The following is a 12,289-nucleotide window of genomic DNA, read 5'->3' on the forward strand; positions in this document are numbered from 1 at the left end:
TTCCCTTTGCCGGGCTACCAAAGCAACGGGTGAGTCCTGTCCGGCCCTCGGCAGGACCCCTACCGAGAAGCAGTTTCCGCGGGCTCCCAGCCCCGGCCCAGGGAAGTTCCGGGAGCCGGAACTCGGCCTCTCCGAACTCGGTGTAAGCTCGGCCTCTCCGAACTCCTGTAAGCTCCAAGAAGCAGTCCCCGCGGGCTCAGTTCCGGGAGCCGGAGTTCGGCTGCTTAGTGCTTGTTGTATGCTCTGATAGGAGCAGGGTTCATGAAGCAGCCTCCGCGGGGCGGTTCCGGGAGCCAGAACTCGGGCGCCCCGCGCTCGGCGTTCGCTCCGATAGGCTCAGCTGTAGTAGTTTCTTGACATTTCCAAATGAATATTTCACAAAGCATTTCATTCTATTCAACTGTTCACTCATACAGAAAATATCTAGATATACATTCTAAGTTAGTATACTATTTAGCAAGGAAATATATTGAAGATTAAAAGTTCAAAATGAAAACAAAAATCTTAGTATTAAAATCACAGTCAAGGTAGGGAAGATAAATGCTAAAATTACTTTCTAGAAGTAAAAACCACCATGATCTAGAAATGGTGTCTGCAATACAGACTATGTATGATATCAATGATTTTTCTCCTAAGATTGGCTGACTTCTTTTATTTTTATTTTGCTTAGGAATACATAGGAAAAGAATGTGATTAATAAGAAAAGCTATTTTGACCATATGTTGTTATCCGTTTTTGAATTCTGTTTCACTTTGACCCAGAACCTGTGTTCAAACCCTTCTTTTAATTTTTTTAATTTTTTGTCATGGCTTCCATACTGATTTTTGGGTACCATTAGACCTCAAGGAATGATCAATTAAATACTCATTTAGGCTTAACTACCTAGTTTGTCAGCTTTTTCTTTAGTTATAATGAATATAAATAGTAAAAATTAATTGAAGAAAAAGTAGAAAAATAAAAACAGTTTTAATGGCCTGGAATTGAGTGTACAGTATAATATGAATATACTACAGTTTATGTTCATGTGCATAGTTGAATTATAATTCAATGAACTATAGAGGATAAGTATATAATAATGTTGTATATTTTAAAATAGTAATCCATCAATTTTTTTCACTGATTCCAATTATTTTCTGTGAAAACTCCAAATAAGTTTTTTAAAGATCTTTTCTTCTAATGATATTTAAAAAGCTGAATAAGAGTATTTATAGTTATAATTTAATTTTCTTGTACAGTTATCCATTTCTGAGAATGTCAAGATATTGTATCTTCTTTCATTTATTACAATTCAGAATTGCCATTGTGACTACATGCTATTTGTTTCTTCACATATTTTCTCCCTTTTCTCATTTCTCCTGGCTTACGTCATTATATTCAATTTTTTTCCACCTTATCTTTTTTAGTCCTTCTTATTTTCTATTTTTTCATTTATTAAAAATTACTTTTTAGTTGTAGGTGGACAGAATACCTTTATTTTATCTTTATGTGGTGCTGAAGATAGAACCCAGTGCCTCAAGCATGCTAGGTAAGCACTCTACTTCTGAGCCACCACCCCAGCCTTCATTTCTTTATTTGAAGTCTATGATGTCTTTTGAGTGATATTTTTTTGACCTTGTTGAAATAAATTGTTATGCTTAAAATCATTAATTTTGTATTATGTCAATAGGTGTTAAGTGTGGCTTTCTATTGTTGGTAATGTGTTGAAAGAAAATGAATGTATTAGTTTGCTAGAGCTGCCATAACAAAGACTGGGTGACTCAAACAGCGGACACATATTTTCTCAAGTTCTGGAGCCTAGATATGTAAGATCAAAGTGTCAACAGGATTGTGTCTTTGGAAACCACTCTCCTTGTATAGATGGCTGTGCTCTGTGATCTTTGTATGGTCTTTCCTCTGTGTCTGTATTCTAATCCACTCTTTTTGTAATGACACCTGTTTTACTGGATTAATATGTATACATATGACCTCATTGTACTTTAATTATACCCTTAAAAGTCTGAATTTCAAATACAGTCATGTTCTGTATTTTGAAGGCTGAAAAATCATCATTTGGAGATATCTAATATATGGTAGGACTTAAAAAAATTTGGAGGTTCATAATTCGGTTTATAACAATGATGTAGCATAAAGCTTGTTTTTTTGTAGTTATTCTTTCTGATGAACATCTTCTAATAGAATCATAGTGTGCTCATTAGCTATTCTTCTGGTTGCCCAGGAGATGTAGATTACCCCTATTATATATGCCATTTCAGAATGAATACTGTGTTTAGAACCTTACCCAAACTGTATACTCTCTCATCAAAACCTAGTCACCCTGTGATATTTTTCTTATATTTCCAGCCTATAGGAGAAAGCTGAAAGATACCTAATGTTATCAAATGAGATACTAAAGGAAAAAAGATAAACTACTGCACATTCTGTGTAATGTGTTTTCACTGATATACGGAACCTCTGAAAATGAACTATTGTTAATTTTCATCACAGAAACAAGAACAATGACAGATAAGTCTGGTGCTTGGTAACATCGCTGAAGATACAGTTGAGAGTGCTTGAATTTGGGGCATTTTAAAGTTACCTTGCATGGGGGAGTGGTATTTCTTAGAGTGTATTTTTTTGTCACCATATGTAGGCTCGGTTAAGATAATCTTCATTATTTGTGATAAAATGTCTTACTTGCTACTTTTTTTCATTATTTTCCCCTGTAATAAACATAGATCTTAAACTGAAACAAGCCTATATTTTGATGAATCTAGAATGACAATAAACAGATAATCATTAACTTTATGTATTGTATCACTGAGCTAAGTAGAATAAAATCAGCCTTGACTATGCTTCTACTATGGGCAAAATAATTAACTTTAGCCATGGACATATAAATGATTGTGCTGATTGATGAGAAGAAGCTATTTACAGTGTGCTCTGAAGTCACAGGCTTTCTACCAAACCCTTTTGGACTTTATTTTCCAAACTATTGAAGGCATGGAATGGAAAACACATGGTTTGAAGGTATGGGAGTCAATATGGAACAGGCATTTTTGAGGCCAAAATGTTGAAATTTTTAAAATATTTTAATGCTTAATGAAAATTACTAGAAATCGGGTACATATGGTAAGCATCATACCTACCCAAATCCTTTTTCCTTTCTACCTTTGCCCTTTGTAATTTTTGAAATGTGTGGGGTTAAGGTGAGAATTGCATAAGCATCTGGTCCCTGCTCTTTCTTTAGATGGAACAAAAGGTGTGAAATGGGGAATACTTCTGTATGCTAGTGTGTTTACAAATCACTTTGGGTTTTCTTTATGACTCAGCCGTAGAGTGATTGAAGGGTAATGATATTTACAAATTAGTATTTCCTTCTCTGTGAAGTTTCAGGCTCCAGGCTTAAGTTATCTTCTGCAAGACAGTCCAACAGCTGCTGTGTTGCTGATGAGCTGTAGGAATCAGAAAGAAAGATATAAAAGGACATAGGGACAATGGCAGATGGCCAGAGTAGATGAATGTGTGAGTTTTGCCCTTCATGGCACAGACCCCCAGGCCCTGTCAGCAACAAGTTCTTCTGATTTTTTTGTTAGTACCAGGGACTTCACATTAGATTGTTTTCCATGAGAAGTGCCTTTAGCCAAAAGCTGATTTGTGTTCTTAAAACAAGTACAATCTGCTAGAAATTCTAATTGCTGTTTGGAAGTTGGAAAGTAGGGCATGTATTAAAATAACTTTCTTGATTTTCTTCACAATGAGATTACTAAAATTCCAACTAGGCAATTGTTCACATTCTACTCAGATAAATTAGTTATGTCACATTAAAAAATAAACTTAAAATTAAAAAAGTATAGAAATTCTTTAGGTATCTTATACATCCCTAACAGTAGTTGAATTTTAAAAATTAACCACTAACTTTAACTTTCCTTAATTTTTAAATGACAATAAGTATCATTCTGCAATCTCCTATGCTTATAATTGTCATTAAATCTTATACTTTTAGCAGTTGATGAGCTATTTTATTGCTTTTCCAGTTTTCCATTTGAATATCTATTGTTGATGATGTTAATAATTTAATAAAAAAGATTGCTTAAAATAAAATGTTAACATTTTTATATTATGGGCACACTTTAAAAACTGTATAAAATTTGCATACATTAATGTATAAACTGTATAAGGTATTATAATTATTGATTCCAATAGTTTAAGTATTTATATCTCATGGTATCATTTGGATATAACATTAATAGTTGGTACATTACATAATTATATAAAAAAAAGATTTATATAATTCCATTTATATAGGAACACTGATTGTAAATTCAGTCTTTCAATTTGCCCTGGGCATAAAACATTGTTATATATTATTTTTAAACTCCAAAATAATGATCTTGTTGGAAAGCATTGCATTACCTATGTTCAAAATAGTAGAAAAGAACCTAGCTGCCTTTTTAAAAAATCCTTTTCCCTTGGGGATTTTAAAGCTATTACCAGTTGTCTCAGCTGCTACTTGGCATTCAAACCAGATCCTTGAGCTGCCAGACATATTTCTAAATCCCACTCTCTCCTCCCTTCCCAAGTAGTTTACAGTTACAGTAAAGCACCCATCAGCTGAATCTCTCAAGGGATCTCCCAAGAGAATATCCAACTGACAGCAGCAAGAACAGTCAGTCCTTGAATCTCGAGTGTCTCCACAAAAACTGTAGCATACTCAGGAGTCCTCACATGACCAGCCTTTTAACTCAGCAGACTTCTCAAAGACCAATTTATATTCCAAATTTGCTCCTCTAAGGCATTCCTCCAAGGCAGAAATGGTTCAAAATTAACACTCCAGAAATTTCAAGCCTCACAAAGTTTGTAGCAATATGTATGGTAATATACTGTTTTTTTCCTGCATCATACATGATGAAAAGAGCTTTCTGTACTTTAAATGCAAAAGTTGCAAATTTTCAGTGTTAGCTTTTTGTTAGAGTTGCATTCACATGTGTAAAATAGTGACTGCATGCTTTTACTCTTCATTTAATAAAACTGTATGTGTGTGTGTGTGTGTGTACACAAATGTCTGAGGCAGGAGAAAAAATTAAAAAATCTGCTATGTTGTGCTGAATGGTAAAATGACAAGCAACTTGTGTTTGAGATCTGTATTAACAGAGATTTTATAGGAAGGCAAAGTTAATGTGCCCCTGGAGCTACTATTGAAATGACTTTAGCTTTATGGTCTTTTAATGTGGGACCCTTCAGCCTGGAAATGAGTTGGATTTTCCATCCTCTGACTCAAATCTGCTCAGCAGGGCAGCTTCCCGACTATCCTCTGAGCAGCTGTTAGGAGCAAGAGAAACTGTGTACTGCAATAAAATTGATTGCTTCAACCTACACTGTTCTACAGCCCTCCAACAGCTCTACTTTTTGTTGGGTCTCTTAACACCTGCTCCCCAAAGCACCACATCTTATCTCCAATTGGTCTAAATGCAAATTCCAAAAAGGGAATGGCTGGCCAGAAAAGCCATAAGGTGGTTCTGTATGAATTGTGAGAAATTGAGTGCCTGTTATTGCCGAGGTCTTCATGAAGATAACAGAAAAGGTCTGCCAAGGCAGGGGTTTTATTGTGATTAAGATCTTAGTTCTAAATCAAGACATGGCAGCCTGTATCCTTAAATCACTTCTGTGTAGACACCAGGGAAAAGGACAGAGTGCATTAAGTGAATTTCCAGCAATATTGAGCTTTACAAATTCTCTTGGTCTTCCTGGAAGCCTCACATGTGGATAAGTAACACCTCCTTGATATTTCCTCTCAGATTCCTGAGGATCAGTTGTCAGCTCTTTGAAATGTCCATTATGAATATCAGACAGGAGCTGCTATTGTCATAACGTGGTAACACAAGGGAAGCAGTTCAGTCTTAGGTGTCAAGGGTGATTGGTGTGATGGTGAAATTGTTAATCTTAATTTTAAAATGCCACAATACATCTTTTTAGCAATTAATATCTGTCACTATGCCGTTAAACTCAGAATTCTGGTTGTATTTTAGTTCAACTTAATATTGAAATAATACTTGAATCACCCTTCCAGAAACTTTTCTTAATGAATTGCACTGAATTACTAATTCTGTCATAACATAGTCTATATTTTGCTGTTGTATGCTTCAATACATATAAGGTGATTTGCACAATTTATTTCTTTGTTTGGATCCAACTTTGAAAATTACAAAATTTGGAAAGCTAATATGTATCTGTGACTCTAAAAATATTTTACCTATAGCTTGAAACTTTAGGATAGCTTATCCCTTCTCATTTCCTTTTAGTGAAATGTAGCTTTTAGGTATTTTCTAAAAGGAAAAAAATCCTCAAGTTTTGGGTTAAAATGTTATCATAGGAATATATCATCATGAAATAATAGCAATGAAATAATTAGTGTAAGAATTCTATATTCATTTTGGAAGGAAAACATGAAATTCATTTTCCCTCACAAGAACACAAGAATTGTCTTTCTTAACATATTACAACATATCTGTTACCCTGATAAAAACAACAACAAAAACATATGTGGAGTTTGAAAGAAAAAATACAGAAACCGGATTTGACCACCATTGTTAATATTACTCTTAGGGTATTCTGCTTGGGAGTTCCTTGAACATAACAGTGGGATTTCTGAGAAGAAAATTTGGCCATTGACAGAATTATGTCACTCCCAAGACTGTTCATTTTAGGAAACCATTATTTACCTTAGAGTTTTTGCTTAGAGAGGTTGCTAGTTTCAGATAATTTTCCATAAACTTTTGTTTGAAATATCCATATTAAAAGGTAAACATACAGATATATTCAAACATAGAATTTTAAATTACAGGTTGTTCTCTATGTATTTCTAATACAATATTAAAATAGTTCATGTAGACCACAGGGACGAACAAATAAAATGTATGATAATGTCAAAACAACAACAGTGAAAGAAATGGAATAAAAATATTAGTGAATAAAAAAATCACTTATCTGATTTCTGAGAATAGCTATCCCTATCATAGAATGTCCTTATTGAAAAACCATAAAATGGAATCTAAGAATTTGATTGATTGAAGTCCACCCAAACATTTATTAGATCTATTACGCTAATATCCTATTTTTTAATGAGAAAGAAACTGTGGGAGGAATTGGAGTAATGATATTGGTAAACTTAAAAGGGTAGAAAGAGGTGGATTTATTAGCAAGAAGGAGTTATGTGTCTTCTATATGTTCCCCAAACTTACCACCTGAGGTGAGACCATGTTTACTTTAGGACATGAAAAGATGTGATCTCTTTGCCAAGGACTGTTACAGAGGATGAGGACTAAAACTATTAGAGATATTTATCCGTTTCTTCAAAACAAATTACTCTAAAACATGAGTTTCAAACAATAGGTGTTTATCATCTCCTAGTTTCTATGGGTCAAAAATTTACTGGCTGGAGGCTGAGGATTTAGCTCAGTGGTGGAACACTTGCCTAGCCAAGCAAGGCCCTGGGTTTCTTGTGTTGCACCTGAAAACACACACACAAACAAACAACCAGAAATTAAAGGCAGCTTAGCTAGATGGTTCTAGCTTAGGATCAACTCAAGTTGTTGCATATGGCTATTATAATGGCTTAGGATATAGTTAGGTTGTTGAGTGGGGCTACTGGCATCTGAAATTTTGATCAGGGCTACAGGATCCACTTCTGAAGTGGCTCACTTACATGGCTATTGACAGAAGCCTATGTTGTCTCATGGTTTTTGCAAGAAACCTGTGTTCACAGCCACATGGACACCTACATGGGAATTGCTTGAGGGTCTTCATGGCCTGACATCTAGTTTTCACAACAGCAGCTGACCCAAGAAAGTGTAAAGAGATGATTGTAAGGCCTCTAATAACCTAATCTTTAATTCTAGTAGTCTATTTAACAGAAGCAAGCTACTACATCCAACCCTTATATAAGGAGAGGAGAATTAACTTTCACTTCTAAAAGGAGGTATAATGCTCAGTTCCAGAAGTTGCTTTCAGAGGTGCGGGTTGGTGTGGTCTTTCTGAGATTCCCCCCTGGCATACTGTGGCCAAAGCTAGGAAGTCCAGAAGGTGATGGTGTAGCTCCTCAACCTCGTCTTCAGATACTTGAAAAACAGATTTAGGTGTGTCTCTATGAGCAAGTGAATGTGTGTATAGAGGGCTGTATTATTGATTTTGATGATTACATAAACCTTGTATTAGATGATACAGAAGAGAGTCATTCTAAAACAAAGTCAGGAAAACAACTGGGTCAGATCATGCTAAAATGAAGTAATAATACTTTGCTACCAAATGTCTCCAACTAGAAATGATCATTGAAGTAAGAAATTACAGAGAAAGCTACAATTATTTTTTTAGGTGTCCTTTGCTGAGAATATCATTCTAAAATATTTGTTCATATTGTTTTGATTACTCTTATTTATTACCAGATGAAAATAAATGCTGTAGGTCTCTTTTTATTAAACAAAAAAGGAGGTATAACAATGAGTTTGTGGATATAGTTTAAAAATCCTCATTCTATTTTACTTTCATCTTATTAAAAATATTTTTATAATACTGTTCCATCTTCTGGTTTTTGAACATCCTGTCCTTAGTCATTGTATCTAAGTTCCGACATATTGTTAACTTCAAATTAACTGACAAAGTACAATTTTATAATGACAGTCCTCTTAGTTAAGGAAAATCTTCTAATTAAAATATTAAAACATTGAAAGAAATTGAAAATTTAAATTTAAAAATATATCAGCTAATATATCAGATTCATTGGAAATACAGATTATATAACCCTTAGAATGTTGATTGTGAACCCTCAAAAATGACAGTCTTTTATAAAAAAATTAGTGTGGAATATGTATTTTATATAGACTGTTGAAACAAAATTACATTGAAAACATTTTAAAGTACTTTTTTTTTTGATAAACTGTTGTTAGGGTTAGAATTAGTGTTGGAATATAATTGCCTTGGAGAGTCTCATGTCCTGTTTTGCTTAGGACAAGATCCTACATAAAATCACTCAATATAATAATGTCCAAAAGCATTAAAATGAAGAATTTCAGAAGTCTTTTCCACCCATTTTAAGGAGGACAATTGATTCTTTTTCTTGCATGTACTTTTTATGCAGTTTCTCCATTAAAGACAGATTTTTCACATCATTTATTGACATTCAATGATGAATAAAATGTACATTACAAAATTTTAGAATCATTTAATGCTACTTACATAATAATACCTTTATAGATATGATTAATATGCATTTTTTGGTAATACTTTAATTTTTTTATATAAAGATTTTTAAAAATAATATGTTTTTGCTGATAAATGTTTTCTTTATTACCTGATTAATTTCACCAATTTTATACCGGCTAGAATTTTGTATTTTAAATTGAGTTTCTATTAGTTTTCGTGAATGAAAGTTACATTATATTAAATTATTACTGAAAATATTTTAACAGTCATTAAGACCATAGATTATGTTTACTGATTCAGAGTTCTTTTTTTGGATGGAGCAAATTTAAAAATGAGAAAAAAGGCAAAATAGTAGAGATAATATGAAACTTCATTTTTATTTTAAAACATACTGTTGGAATTCTGGTCCAAACAAGATGACATGGACCTATTTCTCCCTGTTTCACCCTACTGACTAAAAATATAAATCCTGGATATAGTTCAAAAGACAACTCAAGAAAAAGTCTAATATGTGGTAACTAAAAGGCAAATTAGTTTGAGACTTCAAAACTCAGAGGAAAACACAGTGCTAGGGAGTTTCATGCTTCCATCATAATAAAGTCACTCAGACTTTTTGTTCCAAAGCTGACAGCAGAGTCCAGTCCAGGAAGACTTATTCCTCCCCTGCATCTAAGCAAAGTCTATGTGACAACTTAAGGTGAGCTAACAGTACCAGCAAAGTTAACTGGTGGAGAATTCCACTCTCAACAGTGGTCCTGAGACTTCTCTCCCCTACTAAGAGATATTGTGGTGGAAGGAGGAACTGACAATTGGAACACAGTTACAAGTGACTCAGTATTGGATAAACATCCAACTTCTGCCCAGAGACACTGGAACATGTTTGAAGAATGGGCAGGAAGGACCTAGTGAAATAGCTGTATGGATGGATTATGATATTTTCTCCCAAAGGCATGAAGCTCTCCTCCTCCACTCGCAGACTTGTGACAGGTTGACAAAACCTATAAAAGGGACCCACTCACAACAAGCACCCTGGCCCTGTGAGCCCCTTCCATTCCACAGGTTTGTGTCTCTCCTTCCTTGCCCACAGATCCTAGGATACTAAGGGCCCCAGGAAGGGGGAAGTTACCAGACCTCTTATTTGCTAGATGCTGTGGGCACTATGGAAACTCTTTTCACCTGCTCAGGCAGTACCACCAGGGACCAGTAGGTATCTATCTCAGTTGCATTAGAAAAACTAAGGCAGACAAAATAACAAAAAAGGCTCTGAGATTAGCAAAGATTCTCAAAACGAAGATGACATTATATAGCCACAGGTGACAGAACTAAGCCAACTCCAGTGTAAACCTAAACAAGTTGCCTGACAACTGAAATAAAATATTTAAATAGACTCTAGAATTTCCTAACATAGTAGACAAAACATTCATGGTATAATTGAAAGTTACCCATCATACCAAGAATGAAGAAAATCATAAGTTGAATTAAAACAGACAAAACTCAATTCTGAGGTGAATCATATGTTGGAACTACATGAGAAGGATCATAAGGTATTACATTTAAATAATACCTTATCTATCCATTACAAATACTCTAGAAACAAATTAAGTAAATAGGAGAGTCTCAGGAAAGTAAGAGAAATCATAAAAAGGAATTAAATGAAAAGTAGAGAACTGAAAGATACAATAATTGAAAAATATTCCACACTTTGTAGATAGGTTCAGTGGTAGACTGGAGATGACAGAGGGTAAAGATCAGTGATCTTGAGATAAAACGTATTGGAAAAAATTGAAAAGTGACTCAAGTACTTGTATGATGATAACAAAAGATCCAATGTTCATATCATCAGATTCTCAGAAAACTCAGTAATAGCAAGAAGGACTAAAAGAATATTTGAAAAAGTAATGTCTGAAAATTTTCCACATTTTGTTGATAGATACAAATGTACAGATCCAAGAGGCTAAGGAAACTTGAACAAGCAGTAGAGCGCTCGCCTTGCACGTGCGAGACCCTGGGTTTGATCCTCAGCACCACGTACAAAAAAAAAAAATACATAAATAAACAAGTGAAATAAAGGTGTTGTGTCCAACTACAACTAAAAAATAAATATTTTTTTAAAAAAATCAATACCAGATACATCATAATTATTTTTTGAAGTATAAAAACAGAGAAAAAATTCTTAAGAGTAGCCAAAGTGAAACAAAACTGTATTTATAGGGGATTATTCAAATTATGGGCTGAATATTTGTGTTCTTTCCAAATTCAAATTTTAACCCATGATTTGATGGTATTAAGAGATGGGCCCTTTGGGGAATATGTCATAAAGACAGAATCAACATAAAAATGATTAATGTTCTTATAAAAGGTATGCGAGATATCTCTCTTGCCTTATTTTTGCCATTTGAGAATACAATGAAAAAAATGGCAATTTGCAACTCGGAAGAGCACCCCCACCACAACCAGAATATGCTTGCACTCTAATCTCAGATTTCCATTCTCCAGAACTACATTTCTGATGTTTATAATGCCACTTACTCTATGTTACTTTGTTATAGCACTCTGAATTGACTCAAATAACCAATTCATATGACAATGGATTTCCCATATGAAACCAGAAAGGCCAAAAGAAAGCGGCAGATTTTTCAAATGCTGAAAGAAATGAAAGTTAAATGTGAATTTTATATCTAGCAAAACTATTTTTCAGGGTAAAAGAGACAATAAAGACATTCTCAGATGAAGGAACAAATAAGAGTTTGTCACTGTCATAAATACCCTTATATTTTGGCTACAGAAAATTTAATCACAATGGAACTTATATAAGAAAGAAACTTAAAATTATCAGAAGAGAAGAATAAATGAAGGTGCACAAATATGTGTAAACATAATGGAAATAAGGCTTCCTTACTTCAATTACAGTAGTAAAAGGTTGCTATGAGAAGATTGTTCATAGCAACATAAATATATAGTCCAGATGTGGCAAGAAGATAGAAATAGAGGAATAGGAACTATAAGAAACAAACAGGAAAATAAAATTGCAGAAATAAACACTAGAATATTGATAATGACATATATATGTATGTATGTGTGTGTGTATATATATATATGTATATATATATACATA

At 33.9% G+C, this 12,289-nt stretch overlaps 1 pseudogene; it reads left to right on the forward strand.

Moving 5' to 3' along the window:
- Positions 1-8,294, forward strand: part of LOC107136084 — a 34,369-nt pseudogene extending 26,075 nt beyond the window's left edge.
- The last annotated feature ends 3,995 nt before the right edge of the window (positions 8,295-12,289 follow it).

Source organism: Marmota marmota, unplaced genomic scaffold (genome assembly GCF_001458135.2).
Source record: "Marmota marmota marmota unplaced genomic scaffold, marMar, whole genome shotgun sequence".
Taxonomy (NCBI): domain Eukaryota; kingdom Metazoa; phylum Chordata; class Mammalia; order Rodentia; family Sciuridae; genus Marmota; species Marmota marmota.